Source organism: Rutidosis leptorrhynchoides, chromosome 2 (assembly GCF_046630445.1).
Source record: "Rutidosis leptorrhynchoides isolate AG116_Rl617_1_P2 chromosome 2, CSIRO_AGI_Rlap_v1, whole genome shotgun sequence".
Classification (NCBI taxonomy): domain Eukaryota; kingdom Viridiplantae; phylum Streptophyta; class Magnoliopsida; order Asterales; family Asteraceae; genus Rutidosis; species Rutidosis leptorrhynchoides.
Window position 1 is genome coordinate 564,324,868 of NC_092334.1, and position 18,580 is coordinate 564,343,447.

Sequence of the window (18,580 nt, forward strand, 5' to 3'; positions counted from 1 at the left end):
CTTGTAATTTTTAGTCCGTTGCGTCGAGCGTTGAGAGTTGACTCTGGTCCCGGTTCCGGATTTTCGAACGTCCTTGCGTACAATTTAATATCTTGTACTTTGCATTTTGAATCTTGTACTCTTGTAATTTCGAGACGTTTCTTGTCAATAATTGGAACCTTTTTTTATTGTCTTTTGTACTTTTGAGCTTTTTGGTCGTTTGCGTCTTCAATTCGTCGAATCTGTCTTTTGTCTTCACCTTTTATTATTTAAACGAATCTCACTTGTAAATAGAACAATTGCAACTAAAAGTTTGTCTTTCTTGAGGAATAATGCTATGAAATATATGTTCGTTTCCCACAAAGTATCATGAACCAACTAATGTATTTTCATGCCTTAATAATATATATGGAGTATCTAGTAAGTTTGGTAAATTTAATAACTACGGAATAAAAATTAATCACAAAATATTTGATAATATTGAAAATATACTTTTTTATACTTTACAAAAAAGAAAAAAGAAAAATAAAAAATTTATAAACAGAAACACCACGATAGTAGCTTCTATACAATATTGAAAATTTCATGAATAAAATCTCAATCATCAACAGTTCAACACCAACTATAGTCGAGTAGTCGACATCAAATGCAACATCAACAACGTATATGATACATGTTTATTTATTTTTTTTATCATCAAGTATATTCTTATTTACTCTATCCATTCATACCAACAATTAAATATGAAAAAAAAAAATCCAAATCAAAGATTAAAAACTCCTAATATGTTTATCTACAAATCAGATCTCGCAAATATATATTATACACGCTATCAACCGCTATGGAGAGTTTGAGTTCAACTTTCGATTTTCTTTTACTCATGTTCACGGTAACAAGTAACCACGAAGGCTGCTAGCGGTACCGATTACGATGGTGAGTCTTTTAATTAGTTCCAATTCCGGCGACAAGAATCTTCTTCATCACTTGCTAAGAATCTCCGTCCTCAGTTTTATTATCAGATTTCAACATAATAGAGGTACATAATCCATCTAAAGAAAATCCGAATCTAAAGCTGAAAAAACGATAAAAACATCATCATAATTCGATGTGAAATCTCAAATCACGAAAATCAATAAATGAAAACTCTTAAAACGAAGTAATCTTATCAAGTTGATGTCATGAAGGCGCATAGCACAAAAGCATCCTATTTTCTATACAAATTGGATGGATACCATAACTTCAGAAAAGGATAATCTCATAAATTTAATTGAAAAAGAAAAGTAAAATATATTGAGAAGAAAAACATACATGTAAAGTGCGATCGTAAACATTGAATTGAATAAAATGGCAATTATGAATATAAATTGCGATCGTATAGAAGAACACCTGCAAATAGTTAACCCTGAAGAAATAAAAACATAATTATTAGATTAGAAGTAGAGAAAAAATATGAACAGGCAATTTTCAAAAAAGAAAATACCTGAAAAGTGTGATATATAGTAAAAATGCTTGGAAAGAATACGAATATAATGGAGTTAAAAGGTAACACTATGGTTCATATTTTGGCAAATGTGATCACTTTTTAAAGGTAGCTTTTATTACATGTGTCATAAAAGGAAGGTAAACCAATAAAAAGGTGACGGTTGACAATACTCTACTTGCATGAATTCATCTAAATAGTGAAAATTAAGGATTTCTAGAAAAAGCCTTACACGGCAAGGTAAAAAAGAAAATCGGACAAACACGTGGTACTTGTTGGGTTTTTTGCTTAACCAATTATAAGACGACATGTGTCAAATGAGTAAGCTGGAGATGAAAAAATAGTTGTTCTTGTATAGTAGTAAGATAAGATAAGATATAAATATAAATAAATATATAAATATAAATGATACATGATAAATGATAAATGATAAATGATGGTTAGATGTTTTCTCTCAACGGTCTAACGGCCCATTGTTAAAATCAACATGGCCCAAAAACAGGGATAGATCCATCTCACGTAAGTCCGGTCTCAAGCCTGTTGCTCATTGAATTGAATGTACGGAGTAGTATAAACCCTAGCGATTTTACATCTCACGTACTTTTTTCACTCCCGAATTTCAGTTCTCTTCCTTTCAGGTTAGGTTTTTTTTTCTCTTCAATTTATGCAATTTTTTCATGATACTATTATGCAATTTTTTCATGATACTATTATCTAATTGTGCTTCTGTTAACTTGTAATCTTTGCTATCTATCCCAAATGAAATTACTCTGTTTTTATCCATTTTTCTGCTTCATTTATACGATGCTACTTGTTATTGTAATTATATATATCTGCTTCCGTAGTTAGTTATAGCGATACTTTTATAACCGATTTTAGCACAACTGATTTGATTATGTATAATATCACATGATAATTGTTACTTTAGCACTTTCAAAGAAAGATGTGGTTTATTAAGTATTGTTATGTTATTTTTATTAATTGACGCAGATATGTTGTAGTATTATGGTAATGATTTGATCCATTTTTTTGTTTCTCGTTCTTGTTTATCATAGACTTCCGAATTGGATATCATTAACTGTTGCTAATACTGCCCACTTACCTTGATTTGAATACTTGTTTTTTTCCTTTGTTTATTTTTATCTATATAGGAGTACAGGACACTCTCTATATTTGATCATGTACATTTAATTTTTGTTTACGAAAGTTACTGTATGTCTTAGATCTAATCCTTTAGATTGAATTTATTCCAGATGAGGTATATTAAGATCTACAGAGCAAAAATTCAATGGCGTGTATTTCAACGTCATCCAATGACCCAGACTATCAAATGACGTGTTTCTGAGCTTTAAAAACGGGTAAATAAGAAAACTTTTTAATATGCACATATTTTATGTCTATGTATAATGATGCTGTAAAAGCTACTGCAACAGCAAAATCACTTATTAGCAACGACAATTCTGGCACCTTAAACTATTCAAAATCCCTAACCCTTTGGATTGAAGTTGCATTAGCCACTGACCTCGAAGTCGCTTCCCTCTTATCAAAAGAAGGAATTGAGTACCCCTCACAACCGCAGAAGACAACTCGTTTGCAAAAACAGTTTTTACTTGAAACACTCGGAACCCATCTGATGATTCCGCCTTCTAACGTGCCGTTAAGTGAAGCATTGATGAAAGAAAACCATGGGATGAATAAGACCGTTGAGTTAGGAATTCTTTTGCACAAAAAAAATGCAAACATGGTTCTTGAAGTTCATTGAGGAATCTTTAGATGTTGTCTTCAATAGTTGTGAAGTGGCCAAGTGGGTTCCATGTTCTTGTCACAACAACTTAGGATGGTTGACGATTGGTTGGATCTGATCTCAAAGCAGTAAGATGAAGCCTTGACTGCATCAGTTGTCGAATTAAAAGGAAAGTTTTGGACGTTTTTCACGCACATGCTTTGGTAAAACATGTCGTATGGCAACGGGAAGCAACTGTTGCATCAAAATATGATTATCATGACTTTTAAGATCAAACATTTTTCGAGGTTTCACCTGAATGCATCGAGATATATTAGCTGCGTAGCCATCGGGAACTTTCACCCCCCTTAAGCACCCTTAAAAATCTTTTTTTTTTATTTCGTACACATTGAGTAACAAGCAGGTGGCAAGTACACTTTTTCATTTGGTAATGGTTGAGGATGAAGTTGATTTCTAATACCCACTGCTTGTAAATCACGACGTGCTTTTAAATGATCCTTGGTTTTTCCGTCTATATTCAGTAAAGTTCCTACGATACTGTCACATACATTCTTCTCCGTATGCATTACATCCAAATTATGCCGTATCAAGTTCTTTTCCCAGTAAGGTAACTCAAAAAAGATACTTCGCTTCTTCCAGTTATACGGTAGGTTTGGATTTTCCTTAACCAATTTTCCAAATTTAATATTGAAACCATTTAGCTGATCAAGGACTTCTGAACCCGTTAAGTTAGGTTGTGGTATTTCTTGTTCATCATGTCCCATGAAGCAATATTTTTTGCCATTAGTTAACCATTGTGATATGGTATACTTATGGCAACAAGGACATGAAAGTTTACCTTTAGTGCTCCATCCTGATAGATTTGCATATGCAGTAAAGTCACTGATCGTCCACACAAACCAGCTCGCATACAAAAGTTAGTCTTTGTCGATGAGTCATAGGCCGCTACTCCATTATCCCACAACTCCTTAAGCTCATACACTAATGGTCTCATGTAGACATCTATATTATTACCTGGAGCAGATGGGCCAGGTATGAGTAAAGTTAGCAAGATATACGGTTTTTTCATGCACAACCATGGAGGTAGATTATATGGTACCAATACTACTGGCCATGTACTATGCGAAAGATTCTTATTTCCAAAAGGGTTAAACCCATCACTTGCTAAACCTAACCTGACATTACGAGCATCTTTAGCAAAATCAGGGTTAATGGAATCTAATGTTTTCCAAGCAGGTGAGTCAGCTGGATGCCTCAATAAACCGTCTTTCTTGCGACCCTCTTCATGCCATCTCATGGTGACAGCCGTTTTAGGTGACATAAACAATCTTTGCAACCGGGGTATGAGCGGAAAATAACGTAAAACTTTTGCCCCAATCTTCTGATTATCATCATCATCATCATCATGTGTGTTGGACTCATCTTCAAAATCATGTTCTCTATTTTTATATCTTGACGTTTCACATATGTCACATTCAGTTTTATCTTTATTTTCCTTCCAATACAACATACAATCGTTTTCACAAGCATCAATTTTTTCATAACCAAGACCCAAGTCTCTTATTATCTACCTTACTTCATACAATGACTTAGGAATGGAAGCATCAAGGAATGCTTCCCTCAAGGTATCAAGCATCATGCTGAATACTTTGTCATTACACTTACCAACACACTTTGAATGGTAAAGTCTAATTATAAAAGAAAGTACACTGAAATTTTTACATCCTGGATATAGTGGTTTCTTTGCATCTTCTAATACTTTGTAAAACCTTTTAGCATTTATGTTTGGTATACTCAGACTTTCATTTTCTTCTTTGTTATCACCAAACCCGTGGAAGGCGCCTAGGACCAATCCACCCATATCATCTTCAGCATCCAACATAGGAGTATCAAATTGTTAGGTAATCGCATTTGGAATTCTATACCCTTTCATAAACCCACTAATTATTAGATGTCATTTAGCATCATCCTTGTCAGCCCATAACATGTCCCTGCAGTCTTTGCAAGGACATGATATCTGACCATGTCTCCCTTCTGTTAAAAACATACTATCCAGATATTCATCTAGTCCTATTTCGTACGTATCGGACTCTCTTGTGAAAGACATCCAACTCAAATCCATCATAGAACTGTATTAAATAAACACACATTTACAAAATCAGTTTTGTATACATAAACTTAAACACATCGTGACTTCATTACATTCAATTATTAGTTTCAGTTTGTGAAACAACATCAATCAATATATATCAACCAGATCAAATGACGATTAACAAATCAGAAACAAGATAGAATCCATATAGAAATTCTGAATCAGACTGTATCGAAAAAACAAAAAATAGAAAAATAAATAATTTTAAGGAACAAAGCAGAGTAACAAAAATTAACCTGGTGAAGGGCAATTCGATATAGGGTAATTACAATTGACATACAAGCAATCGTATATTTCAGTAACCGGAATTTTGTTAATCAAATCAAAATTATAATTAATCAATATGATCTAATTTTCACATTTATTAATATAACATCAAAACCAGCAATTAAATTGTACTACGTATTTAATATATATACTTATATCGATATGTATATATAATATAAGGTTTTATAGTTTAATCTAATTATTAAAAAAGATCTAATCTAATTATATATATATATATATATATATATATATATATATATATATATATATATATATATATATATATATATATATATATATATATATATATATATATATATATATATATATAAGTTACTTTTATAATTAATCAATAAGCAATAAGATAAGATCTAAATTTATAGTTCTAATGTTGTACCAACATTAATTTTTTGAAATAGCATATAGTTTTAACAAGAAACAATTTATTTGTTTTAATTATAATTCATATTGATTTTAATTTGTAAAGTGTTATGATCATCCGGGTTTATAGTTAGGATTTTTAGTTTTAGGTCAATGGTTTAGAGGTTAGGGTATATATACGGATTATAGACAATGTGGTTTAGGCTTAGGGCTTACGGTTTCTGGGTTTATGGGTTATGATTTACGGTTTGGGGTTTATGATATATATATTATTACTAGTTTATGGTTTGAAGTATTAAGTTTAGTGTCGTTGGTATAGTATTAGGGGTTAAGGTGTTTAGAGTTTGAGGTTTATATGGTTTAAGTTCTTCCGGGTTTATATAGTTTGGGATTTAGTTTACGGTCAATGCTTTAGAGGTTAGGGTATACGGATTATGGACAATAATATATGTGGTGATCTAGTAGTGTTATGGCTTACGGCTTATGGTTTATCGGTTTAAGGGTTATTGTTTACAATTTGAGGTATATGGTTTACATAGTAGTATTAAGGTTTTGTTGTTTGAGGTATTGAGTTTAATATTGTTGGTATAGAATTAGGGGTTAAGGTGTTTAGACTTTGGGGTTTAAATTTATATATGCATGGTTTATGATCATCCGGGGTTATAGTTTAGGATACGTGGTTTAGGGGTTAGGGTATACAGATTAGGGATAACAATGGTCTAGAGTTAGGGCTTACGTTTTATAGTATTGAGTTCAATGTTCACGGTATAGTAGTTAGGCTTTAAGGTATATGGATTAGAGATTATGGTCTACGCTAGGTTTTGGTTTAAAGATCGGGGTTTACGGTTTGGGATTTTCTATGATTAGGGTTTATTGATTATTATATATCCTATTAATTATATCACTTACATGTGTGTTGTGAGTATCGATCGGTACCAGAAACGGGTTTTTGTTTCATAAGTAATTCGGAATTTGTACAAGGATATATATACCGAAGATATTGGTGAACAATCGGATAATTTACATTTATCAACTACTTATTACTTCAATTACTTTAAATCTTTTGTATGAAAATTATTTATCATAGAATTGATAAGCTTAAATTGTAAGCTAATGTGTCTCGAATCTTAAACTGTGTACATTTTTTCTGGTGACAATAAAATTATGACGGAAGGAGTAACTCGAATGATGCGCATATATATATATATATATATAACCTTATTAAGTTAAAAACTTTATTGACATATGTCAATAAATTAACTTTATAATATAATAATAATAATAACTAGTTGTGGAGCCCTCGCGTCGTGCCGGAGGCTCCGTTTTGAATGCGAGTTAAAAAAAAATCTTGATCTATTTTGTAAAAAAGAATTTTTTTTCCGACATCTAACATTGAAGGGTTGTTCCTTTTGTGAAAGATGCTTTTTTTTTTTAAGTTAGTTGATCTATTTTGTAAAAAAGAATATTTTTCGACATCTTTTGGTAGCATTGAAGGGTTATTCATTTTATGAAAGTTTCCTCTTTTATCGTTGAGGAAGAAAAGAGAGAAAAAAAAAAGTTAGTTGATTTTTTTGTAAAAAAGAATTTTTTTCGACATCTTTTGGTAACATTGAAGTGTTGGTTCTTTTACGAAAGTTGCTTATTTTATCGTCTGGGACAAAAAAAGGTGAAATGATGAAAATACCCCTGGTTACTATTGGTGAATAGTGAAACAGTGTTTTGTCTATTAGTATATATAGAAGTTAATAATAATAATAATAATTAGTTAAAAACTTTAAAGGTCAAATAAGTGATATATATATATATATATATATATATATATATATATATATATATATATATAAATTACAAAAAATTTATACGCATAGGTGAAGTATGGAAGTTTATCTCTTCACAAAATCAGGTCAACTATGCCAGTTAATCAATCGCATAATTCACGAAGGTTTATTCTCAAACCGCGATTGTTTTTCAAAAAATTGGGATAGGTCGTAGTAGTTTCACTTTGTGATCTAAAGGCGCCAAACGATATTAGGATCAATTAAAATGCTTCCGAACACCGTATTTTATCAAAGAAACTAGGTGTGAGTTCCTCATCGATTTTGTTGTAAAAACAGGTTCATGATTTTGTATTTTTGATCTATTTGATTAGTGTAAAATTTTGTTTGATTGTTTATAAATCTGTTGCTCACCGTATGATAACTGTTTTTGTTAGATTAAACAAAATTTTGTTTATTGATTTTAACTATTTTCTCGTTTTAACATAATTATTTTCGATTGTTCATGATTCTGTTGATTATAACTATATTGCAAATCTATTTTTCGTTAAATTGATTCTATAAAACATTATTTAGATAATATGTTTAATCATGTTATAATAATATGATTATAACTGTTTGTGCTGCAAATAGATTTGTTGTTTTAGGGTTGAATATAGTTTTAAATTTTTGTTCATAGTTGTGATTATTAGATATATGTTATAGTACTTATATTTATAATATTATGCTGTAAATTAATAACATGTTAAGATATGCTTGTTTTAGAATGCTGTTTTAAGTGATGTTCCAATCTAATTGAATAAATTTTTGTTTTTATAATTGCTGATTAATGTTCTATAATTCATTCTAGATTTTTACAATGGAAAAGAACATCAATCAAAGTCCTACACATTCGCAACGTGACAATGAGTATGAACAAATTAGACAAAAAAAGGATGGCAGAGAACAATCAAAGATTGCAACAGTTAAAATTAACAAAACTCGCAACTCAACTCGCAACTACGGTAGTTAGTAGTAAATTAAAAAAAAAAAGGAAAGAAACGCAATTGGACACTACCGATTATGATGAAGAGTATACGCCTGATTGGTCTGAAGGGAATGATGACCAAGCTAATGTAGAAGTTGATACAAGAGCTAAAGCATCTAAGAAGGTATTGATTATAATTTTTTATCATATGATATTTTTTACCAATGCTTTTTAATGACATTTAACTTTTTACAGAAAAAAGCTAAAGTATACATTCCACCCACCTACATAACGAGACAATCAAATCTAAACAAAAGAGTACATGCTGATCATAATAACTCCCAACGGTTATCTTCTAAATCCCAAATGAGCAAGAGACAAACCACTGCTATATCGAGGGCAACAAAGTGTGTTAAAGATTCTGAGCAAGGCTGCAAAAAAATTCATCAACAAGTTGATAAGTTACAAACAAATGAGAATAAATCTAGTGGAACAATCACAAAGGGTTAGTCAATATTAACTATTTAGATGTTTCCCAAAAATTTTATAAGATAAACAGTTGTTTATATCACTTGATTAAATTGAGTACCTTCACTCGTAGCCTTTATGTATGTACAGATAAGAATGCAGTATCCTTAAATGCAGAAAGTGATGGTGTAGAAGACATGGCGCGTACTTATCACCTCTATGATGATGATGATGTTAGGCATGAAAACATTAGAAACAATGAAGATGATCAGAATGGACGGAATGACAAAGATGGAACTGCTCATTATGACGATTATGACGATTTTGTGGTTTATGATTTTCAAAATCCAGAAACAGAAACAGGTTGATTTATACTGGCTTGAAGTTTTTTTATGCTTAGTATTATGTATTATAACTTTCATTAGCACCTTTTTTTTATACACAAATGACTATTATTCCAATACAGAAGTAATCATTAATGATGAGTTTATTAGAGATGAGACGGAACCTACACAAAATACAGGTGACTCATGTTTTGTTTTTTATATGTTTTATTTAACGGAATTTGTTGGTTATACAGTTATTTATTGTATACACATTCTAAATCATGTTCTCTTTTTCAGGTGAAGTGCGTCCCAGAAGAAAGAGAGGACCTACAAGTATGCCCGATGTTTGGAATCAAAAACCTGACTGTCGAATTACTGTTGCTGTTTATCAACTCGGTTAACCTATTTATGCCAACACTAGTAAGCTCACCCATTTCTTAGGAACCCTTGCACATAGTTGCAAGCATTGTCCAATTCATTTACCATGGACTAAAGTTTCTAAAGATCAAAAGCAAGAGTTGATTAAACAAATAAGGGTATGTAATAATATTAATTCGTATATTAATGACAAAATCTGTTTTGGTTATCTCAACTAATTAATATGTTTTGTATCCAGTCAAAGTTTGTTATTCCAGACCATGCTAATACGTGGATGCTAAGATCAATTGTGAGGAAAGTGAAAAATTGGAGGGCAAGATTAAAGAAGAAATACTGGGATTCAACTAAATCATTTAGGAAGCAAGTCAAATCAACCAGAACTTGAAAGAGAAATATGAAAGACTCTGGTTACTAATTAGAATGCTGAAACGGTTCAAGCGTGAACAAAAATTCACATTAGTTGCTTTCATAATACGATATTTAAAATTTCCATTTCAGGAGAAATGTGCGAAAAACAAAGCAAACCGGGTCAAAAAAGAAGATGGTGCACGTCATCGGTAAAAAGAGTTATGCACGTATACGTGAAGAGCTCAAGGTAATTTTGAGTAGCAATTATTACTATAGTATAAGGATATCCATTGTTAGTACTTACTTATTTATTTTTATTTTTTTAAATAGGTTCAAGAGGGCAAATCTCCAACTCGAATGGCTATGTTTCGAAAATGTTTTTTCATAGAAGGTGCTACTAAGTGTGAAGAAGCTAAAACTGCAATTGCAAGTATTATTTTTAAGTTCAGATTGCGTTATAGAAGTGACTGATATATATGTATGAGTGGTTGTGTGCAACTATAGTTATCAACTGTTGGTATGGATCTATTATGCATATTACATATTATTAGTACGTCATGGACATTATCAACTGCTCACACTTGTTTGTAGGATCTATCTTATTATGTATATCAAACTTTCCTTCTGTTTTTCATTTAATATAGAAAAACATGGATGACCTAACTAAAGATCTTCCTGAAGGAACAGTAGATGAGCCTGGACCGGATGATGTTTTTTTCTAAAGTTATGGGCAACAATAAGTATGGCACAACCGACATGTATGGATTAGGTGTGCGACAAGCTGATCTGTGGGGTAAAATACCCAGTCGCAATGATGTTCTTATAGAGAACATTAAACTAAAGTCTGACAATGAAGTACTTGTGGAAGAAAATACAAATCTAAAACCGGCGTTGTTAGATAAGAATGGTTCAGTTGTTGAAGATAACATAACATCACAGGGCTCCACTAAAGTCAATGTACCTCCACGTCCACGTCCACGTCTTAAGGTATTTCTATATTTAAAACTTCAATATATTTGATGTATTTTTTTTACATTCATAAATGCTTGTTGATAACGGAATTCTAGGTCGGAGATGAAGTTTTTATCCACAACATTGTTACCTACGAGAAGGTAGCAAAAGCATGGTTGAGGAGCATGGATCCAACAACGGTAGTTGGCGGTATAGAGATTGGAGAGGATTGGTGTCGCGTAGAAGTTCAAGGGGTCATTAAAAGGGGTTCATTATTGGTTAGGCCATTTGATCTGTTTATGAGAGTTGAAGATGCCGGAGGCGCGTGTGTCGTGTGGCCTTCCACGGGCTTATCGGTATGCCTACCACAAATTTGTGATAATATATTAATTTATTGTCACAATATGCAACTTTATTCTTATAAATATATGTTTGGTGTATTTGTAGGTGGTACCATTGGATTGACAAAGATACTTGCTGACTTAAGACGTTTGACGTTGCTTTTCATTATTTTTAATTTCGTTGTAAAATGCTACTCGATTTCTTTTTATGTTTGGATTATTTAAGAATATTTTATGTTTGGTGATTTTCATGTTTATGAGAATATTTTTGAGAATTATAATTATGTTTTCTTTCATATTTGATTTTTAGTACAAATTATTAATTGTGTGTCCATAATCATGTTAAAAAAATTAGTAACCGATGAAACCGACCGAAATCCAAAAACGAAACCGGATTCGAATACCCGATCCGGACTCGAATATATTAACCGGACTCGAATATCCGATTTGAATCCGCTTACCTGTGCCGGGCCCGAAATTTATGCACACCGGATCCGAATACCCGAATCGGAACAGAATTTGAACCGTAATCGAATATCCAAATATCAATCTGAAACCGGTCGAAAACTACTATAACTTAATAGGACGCCCTATTATTATGTCATAATAAACTTGATATAATATCATTATTATATTATGACATTTTTTCATGGTACTAAAGTAACATATTATTGTATATTATGACCCATTTTTTGGTTTTAAAGTTTAATAATATTATTTATTATTTATGTTAGGATTTTTTTTTTAGTGGTACTAACCTTGAAAATCATTATATTAGGACCCTTTTATGTGATACTAAAGTAACATATCTTTATATATTAGGATCAATTTTGTGGTTTTAAGATTTTTGAGATATTTATATTAGGATTTTTTAGTGGTACTAATCTTAAAAATCCTTATATTAGGATCTTTTATGTGGTATTAAAGTATCATATCATTATATATTAGGACTCATTTTGTGGTTTTAAGGTGTCAGATATTTTTATTAGGACATTTTTTAGTAGTACTAACCTTAATAATAATTACATTAGGACCCTTTATGTGGTACTAAAGTATCATATCTATATATATTAGGAGTTTAGGACCCATAATGTGGTTCTAAGGTTTCAAATATTTATATTATGACTTCTTTTAATGGTACTATCCTTAAAAATAATTTTATTAGAATCCTTTATGTGGTGCTTAAAGTAACATTTGTGCATATTAGGACTTTTTCCCTTGGTACCAAACTAGTATATCGTTAGATTAGGACTCTGTTTATTGGTACTAATATATTATTTTGGGACACTTTGTGTATGTCTCAATATCAAAAAATGTCTCCTAACACGTATTTTAAGAACCTTTCTTTGTGGTTGTTAATTATATTATAGGACCCGATCATTGGCTTCATGATCTTGTTACATTTTAGGACACTTTTTAGTTTCTATACTTTATACGACCGCGTTAGATACAACATCCATTGGTAGGTTATATCAAGCGCAAATGTCCTATAAAGTGGCATTATAGGACCAAATTGGGGTCCCATAGGAGCATTTTTGTTGTAGTGTAGCTTTCAACAGTAGTCTAGATTATGGAATATCTCACTTAGCAAAGAGCAGCTGTGAAATCATAATATAATAAACAAAAAACACAATATCTATACATTTATCAGATAGTAATTCAAACAACAATCTCATCATGCACCGAAACAATATCAATACGTTAATCATCTTAAGCATACACTTTTACTGAATCAGAGTTGCTGGTTAAAAAAAAATTGTGATTTCGTTATTGAAAAAAAATACATTCTCATGTGTGCACAAGATTATACATGCACAAGTAAGACCTATTATGTAAATAAAGATGTCACTTACTCCACTTCTTTTTCAACAACTTCTCTTTCATCTTATCGTTGTTGCGTGAGTTGTGTTCATCCTGAACTTCTCCACGCGTTTTGCACTCCCTCATCTGCCGTTTGCGTTTCTTGACATACTTCTCTTCTTAACCAACTAAACGTTTTTGGCCAAAACCATAGCCTTTGTTTTTTATGTTTCTTGGAGGCCTAACTAGGACTTCATCGAGTATGCTCACACCAAGCAACTTGCATATTATCTCTTCTTTGTTTTTGTGAGCCAAATGAGAATCAGTTTCTATTAAGACATCAGGTATGCTCACATGCACCAAGCAAATCGCATATTACACTATCCGCGATAGTGTAATGTATTGGAGAGGAACTGCTAAAGGAGTCAAGACTTTGAAAAACAGGCTCGTAAACTTAAGGTTCTTGCAACCAAAAAGTTAGTTTGCGATTGAAGAACAAGGTGGAACTCAATCTATATTATGTTGGATGTTGCTGTTGGTTACAAAGAACCATTTCCAAACATGAAACTCAAAGAAAAAATTTATGATTGTTTTCCATGAGATAGTGATTGGAAGTTAGCTGAAGATATATGTATGAACTAACTGAATTTTTTTCAGCTAATGCGTATTCAATGGCTAATGATGTTTTTTTCTAAGGTGTGTCAACTTAAAATTCAATTGACTAAGCGGAACATAACGTCATTATATATATCTTTAATGGAAAATTGTATGTTGGAGAAATTTAACAAGTATTGGTTAGATATTTATGATGTTACGACTGTGGCGTCTTTTCTTGATCCGAGATACTAACTGAAATTGGTGGAGTATGTTGGAAGCTTCGACGAGCCCAACACACCACTATAGAGGATCTAGACTATACTAGACTCACTACACCAACACTTTGACGTTGGTTAGCCTTTAATTTTATAAATCCTTAGTGCACAATGTACTTAGGCGACAGTGTCGACCATATATCTTTAGGCGGTATAACCGACCATGTATTACTTAGGCGGCAGAGCCGACCATATAATAAGAACAACAAAAGTGCACTAAGAACTTAAACACAAACTAAGGCTTGATCGGGAAACTTAACAAAAACACTTATATTAAATTACAATTACAATATTACTTACAAACTTTATCTTCTCTACTTTCGCTAACTCACACTCTTCTTCTCTTCTTCACAACTCACTTCTTATTTCACTCTCACAACTTCACAAATGAACTACTCATCACCCATATTTATACTACCTCATGGAACATTCTAGAAACTAGATATTTCCATGGATAATATCTAGATATTTCTATACAAATATCTATATTTTTCTTTTCTAGATTTTTCTTTTATTTTCTAATATCTAGATATTTTCTTATACATATTAATATCTAGATATTTTACATATATACATCTACAAATTCCATATTATTTTATAATACCAAATTTGCATTGCATTTTAACACTCCCCCTCAATGCAAATTTTCTTCCAATGATGTCTTGCAGACCATTCCAAGTGCTTCTCTGAATTTTGTAAACTTTGATTTACTTAGGCTCTTGGTGAATATATCTGCAACTTGTTCATCTGTCTTTGTTGGCACCATCTTGATCTCCCCTTCAAGGACCTTCTCGCGAACATAGTGATAGTATACTTCTATATGTTTTGTTCTTGCGTGAAAGACTGGATTCTCTGCTAGACGTATAGCTGATAGGTTATCACAGAAAAGCTCTACTTGATAGTCTGCTGATTGATGAAGATCTTCCATTAGTTGTTTCAACCATGTAATTTCTTGTGTTGCTGATGATGCCGATCGATATTATGCTTCGGTGCTTGATAAGGATGCTGTTGGTTGTCTCTTGCTGCACCATGATATTACTCCTGATCCAAGACTAAACATGTATCCAGTTGTTGACCGTCGTGTATCATACTCTCCAGCGTAATCGGCGTCACAATATCCAGTCACGTGACATTCTTTTGTTTTCTTGTACAAAATGCCAAAGTTAATAGTGCCTTTAACATACCTTAAGATGCGTCGTACAACATCAAGGTGAGGCTTCTTTGGATTGCTCATGTATCGACTAACCACTCCAACTGCATAAGATATGTCTGGCCGGCTTAGTGTGAGATTAATAAGACTTCCAACCATCTTTCGATACATGGTAACATCTTGAAGACTTTTTCCTTCATCTGCTCGTAGTTTTGTATTCGGATCCATTGGGGTTGAGATAGGTTTGCAATTAAGCATTCCGTACTTTTGTAAAAGATCTCGCGCATATTTCTGTTGTCCCAGAAATAATCCTTCTCTTTTCTGCTCTATTTCGAGTCCAAGAAAATGTTTGAGTTCTCCAAGCTCCTTCATATGAAATCTGATAGACAGATTCTCTCTTGTTCTTTGGATCTCCTCATAGTGATCTCCCGTGATGATTAAGTCATCCACATATACTAGCACTATGGCTAGTTTTCCTTGATCTTGTTTCACAAATAAACTAGAATCTGAAGGAGCAACTGTGAAACCACTTTGTACTAAGAACTCACCGATTTTCCCGTACCAAGCTCTTGGAGCCTGCTTCAAGCCGTATAGTGCTTTCTTTAATTTGCAGACATGGTCAGGATGGAACTTGTTCTCAAAGCCTCTTGGTTGCTCCATATAAATTTCTTTGTCAAGTTCTCCATGTAAGAAAGCGTTCTTGACATCCATCTGCCACAACTTCCAAGATTTGCTAGCGGCTAAAGCTAGTAGAGCTCGAATTGTTGTGATCTTCGCCACTGGACTAAACGTTTCTTCATAATCCAGCCCATATTGTTGAGAAAAACCTCTAGCAACAAGTCGAGCTTTATACCTTTCAATGGAGCCATCTGATCGAGTCTTCACCTTGTAAACCCATTTACAAGATATTGGTTTTACATCTTTTGGCTTTGGAACTAAACTCCATGTCTGGTTTTCTTTTAGTGCATTAATTTCTTCTTCCATCGCTTTCTGCCATTCTTGACTTTGTGCTGCTTCTTCATAAGTGGAAGGCTCAATATGTATTAATTCATCCACATGAGCAGCATTGGCATACCTCGGATGAGGTTGCCTCGGCCTTGTTGATCTCTTTAATTCTTGCATATGCTCCTCGGCATCCATTTGGCTTGGACGAACCTCTTCAAATGTAGATTGATGTACCCCAGTTTTCATTGGACTCGTTTCCTTAGAGTACGATCCATCTCCTTCTTTAATTGGATCCGATATGTGCTCTTTATGTTCTTCTTTCTCTTCTGGAACTTCTTCTAATCCATGAGATTCTGGAAGCTCTATCTTTTGAGGTGACCACCATGAAGAAGCTTCATCAAATACCACATTTCTTGAAGTATGACACTTCCCAGTATTTGGATCACAACATCTCCATCCTTTTCTTGATTCATCATAACCGACAAAAATGCACCGAATTGCCTTCTTATCAAATTTGCTTCGTAGATGATCTGGTACGAAGATGTAGCATACACATCCAAAAACCTTGAGATGGTTGACGGTTGGCTTGATCTTCCATAATCTTTCATATGGTGAAATATATCCCAACTTTGTTTGTGGGAGTCTGTTAATCACGTATGAAGCCGTCCTCATACATTCGGCCCAAAATCTTCCTGGTACATTCTTACTATGAAGCATACTTCGACAGGTTTCAGCAAGATGACGATTCTTACATTCTGTCACTCCATTCTGTTGTGGAGTATTAGGGCAAGTTAATTGCCTTCTGATCTTGTGCTTCTAAAGATAGATATTGAACTCGGTTGATAAATATTCTCTTCCATTATCTGTGCGTAAGCATCGAATCTTAGTATTGAGCTCACTTTCTACCTTGTTCTTGAACTCTTTAAACTTCAGAAAAGTCTCCGACTTCTCCTTCATGAAGTAAACCCACACATATCTTGAGAAGTCATCAATGAATGTCACCATATATTTCATACCTCCAAGTGATGTTTGTTTCACTGGTCCGAAGACATCTGAGTGTATTAGCTCTAGTGGTGTCTTGGACTGATGCGCTGACTCCTTGAATGGCAATTGGTGAGCTTTGCCAAATTGACATCCAGCACATATTGTATCTGTTCGGATATCAATTTGAGGAAGCCCATTTACTACGTGTTTCACCATCATCTCCTTTAACTTGTTGTAGCCCACATGCCCAAGACGTTCATGCCAAAGATCAGCTGTCTCATTTTTCCTAGTCTTATCCACATATGCTGTTTCAGCAGATAGTACATAGACCGACTCTATTCTTCTTCCTTGCATAATTGGATTGCCAACCACCTTCACTCTCTTGAATACGAACACATCTTCTGGTCCAAAGAGCACATAGTTCCCTTCTGCTGTTAATTGTGGTACTGACAGTAAATTCTTCTTTAGGCCAGGGACAAGATACACCTTCTCGAGTTGGAGCTTATGAGAGTCGCCTTCATTTGGAATTATTGTCTTTCCAATGTGAGAAATAGACAACCTTGAATTGTCGGCTGTCAACACGACTCTCTTTCCTTTGTAATCCTCCATTTCTTGCAGCTTCGTCTCATCATTGGTCATATGATTTGAGCACCCAGAATCAATGATCCAATCATCTTTGTAGTTTATTTTTGACTTTAAGGTTGCTGCAAGAGCTTGATCATCCATGTCAGCTTCAACGGAGAGTCCTGCTTCTGCATCCCATGTTTCCTCATTAATGGTTGCTTCGAATGTGACCTCTTTCTTCTCATCTCTTGCGGCGGCTACATTTCCTTCGAAAGTTCGCCTTCTGGGGAATCTGCAATCTCGAGCAAAATGACCCTTCTTGCCACAATTGAAGCATTCACCATTCTTTCTCTTATCATTTTTCCCGTATTGTTGGTGATGATCTCTTCTTCCTTGTTGAGCTCCCCCTGAAGCATTGCCTTTTGATTTTGGGAGACCCTTCCACCCATATGTCTTACTTTCTTTCATCACCTCTTGTCTTCGAGATGTTGCTTTCTTCTTATTGGTGAAGAGTGCATCTTCTCCGTCTTTTATGATTACTTCATTCATCTGCTTGGCTAATGCCTCTTGATTAGCCAATAAATTCTCCAGCTCTATTAATGATGGTTGAGTAGGCCATCCTCTCACAGCGGCTATAAATCCATTATACTCGGATCTTAAGCCATGGATGATAATTCTCTTCATCCTTGCATCACTCACTTTCTCTTC

At 33.4% G+C, this 18,580-nt stretch overlaps 1 long non-coding RNA gene across 1 annotated transcript; it reads right to left on the minus strand.

Annotated features, from left to right (window-relative positions):
* Positions 1–549: 549 nt before the first annotated feature.
* On the minus strand, positions 550–1,490 carry LOC139893137 (uncharacterized). Its single transcript, XR_011774361.1, has 3 exons — positions 1,460–1,490; positions 1,288–1,381; positions 550–1,051 (listed from the first exon to the last, which is right to left on the minus strand). It is a non-coding gene; the product is annotated as an uncharacterized lncRNA (long non-coding RNA).
* Positions 1,491–18,580: the final 17,090 nt, after the last annotated feature.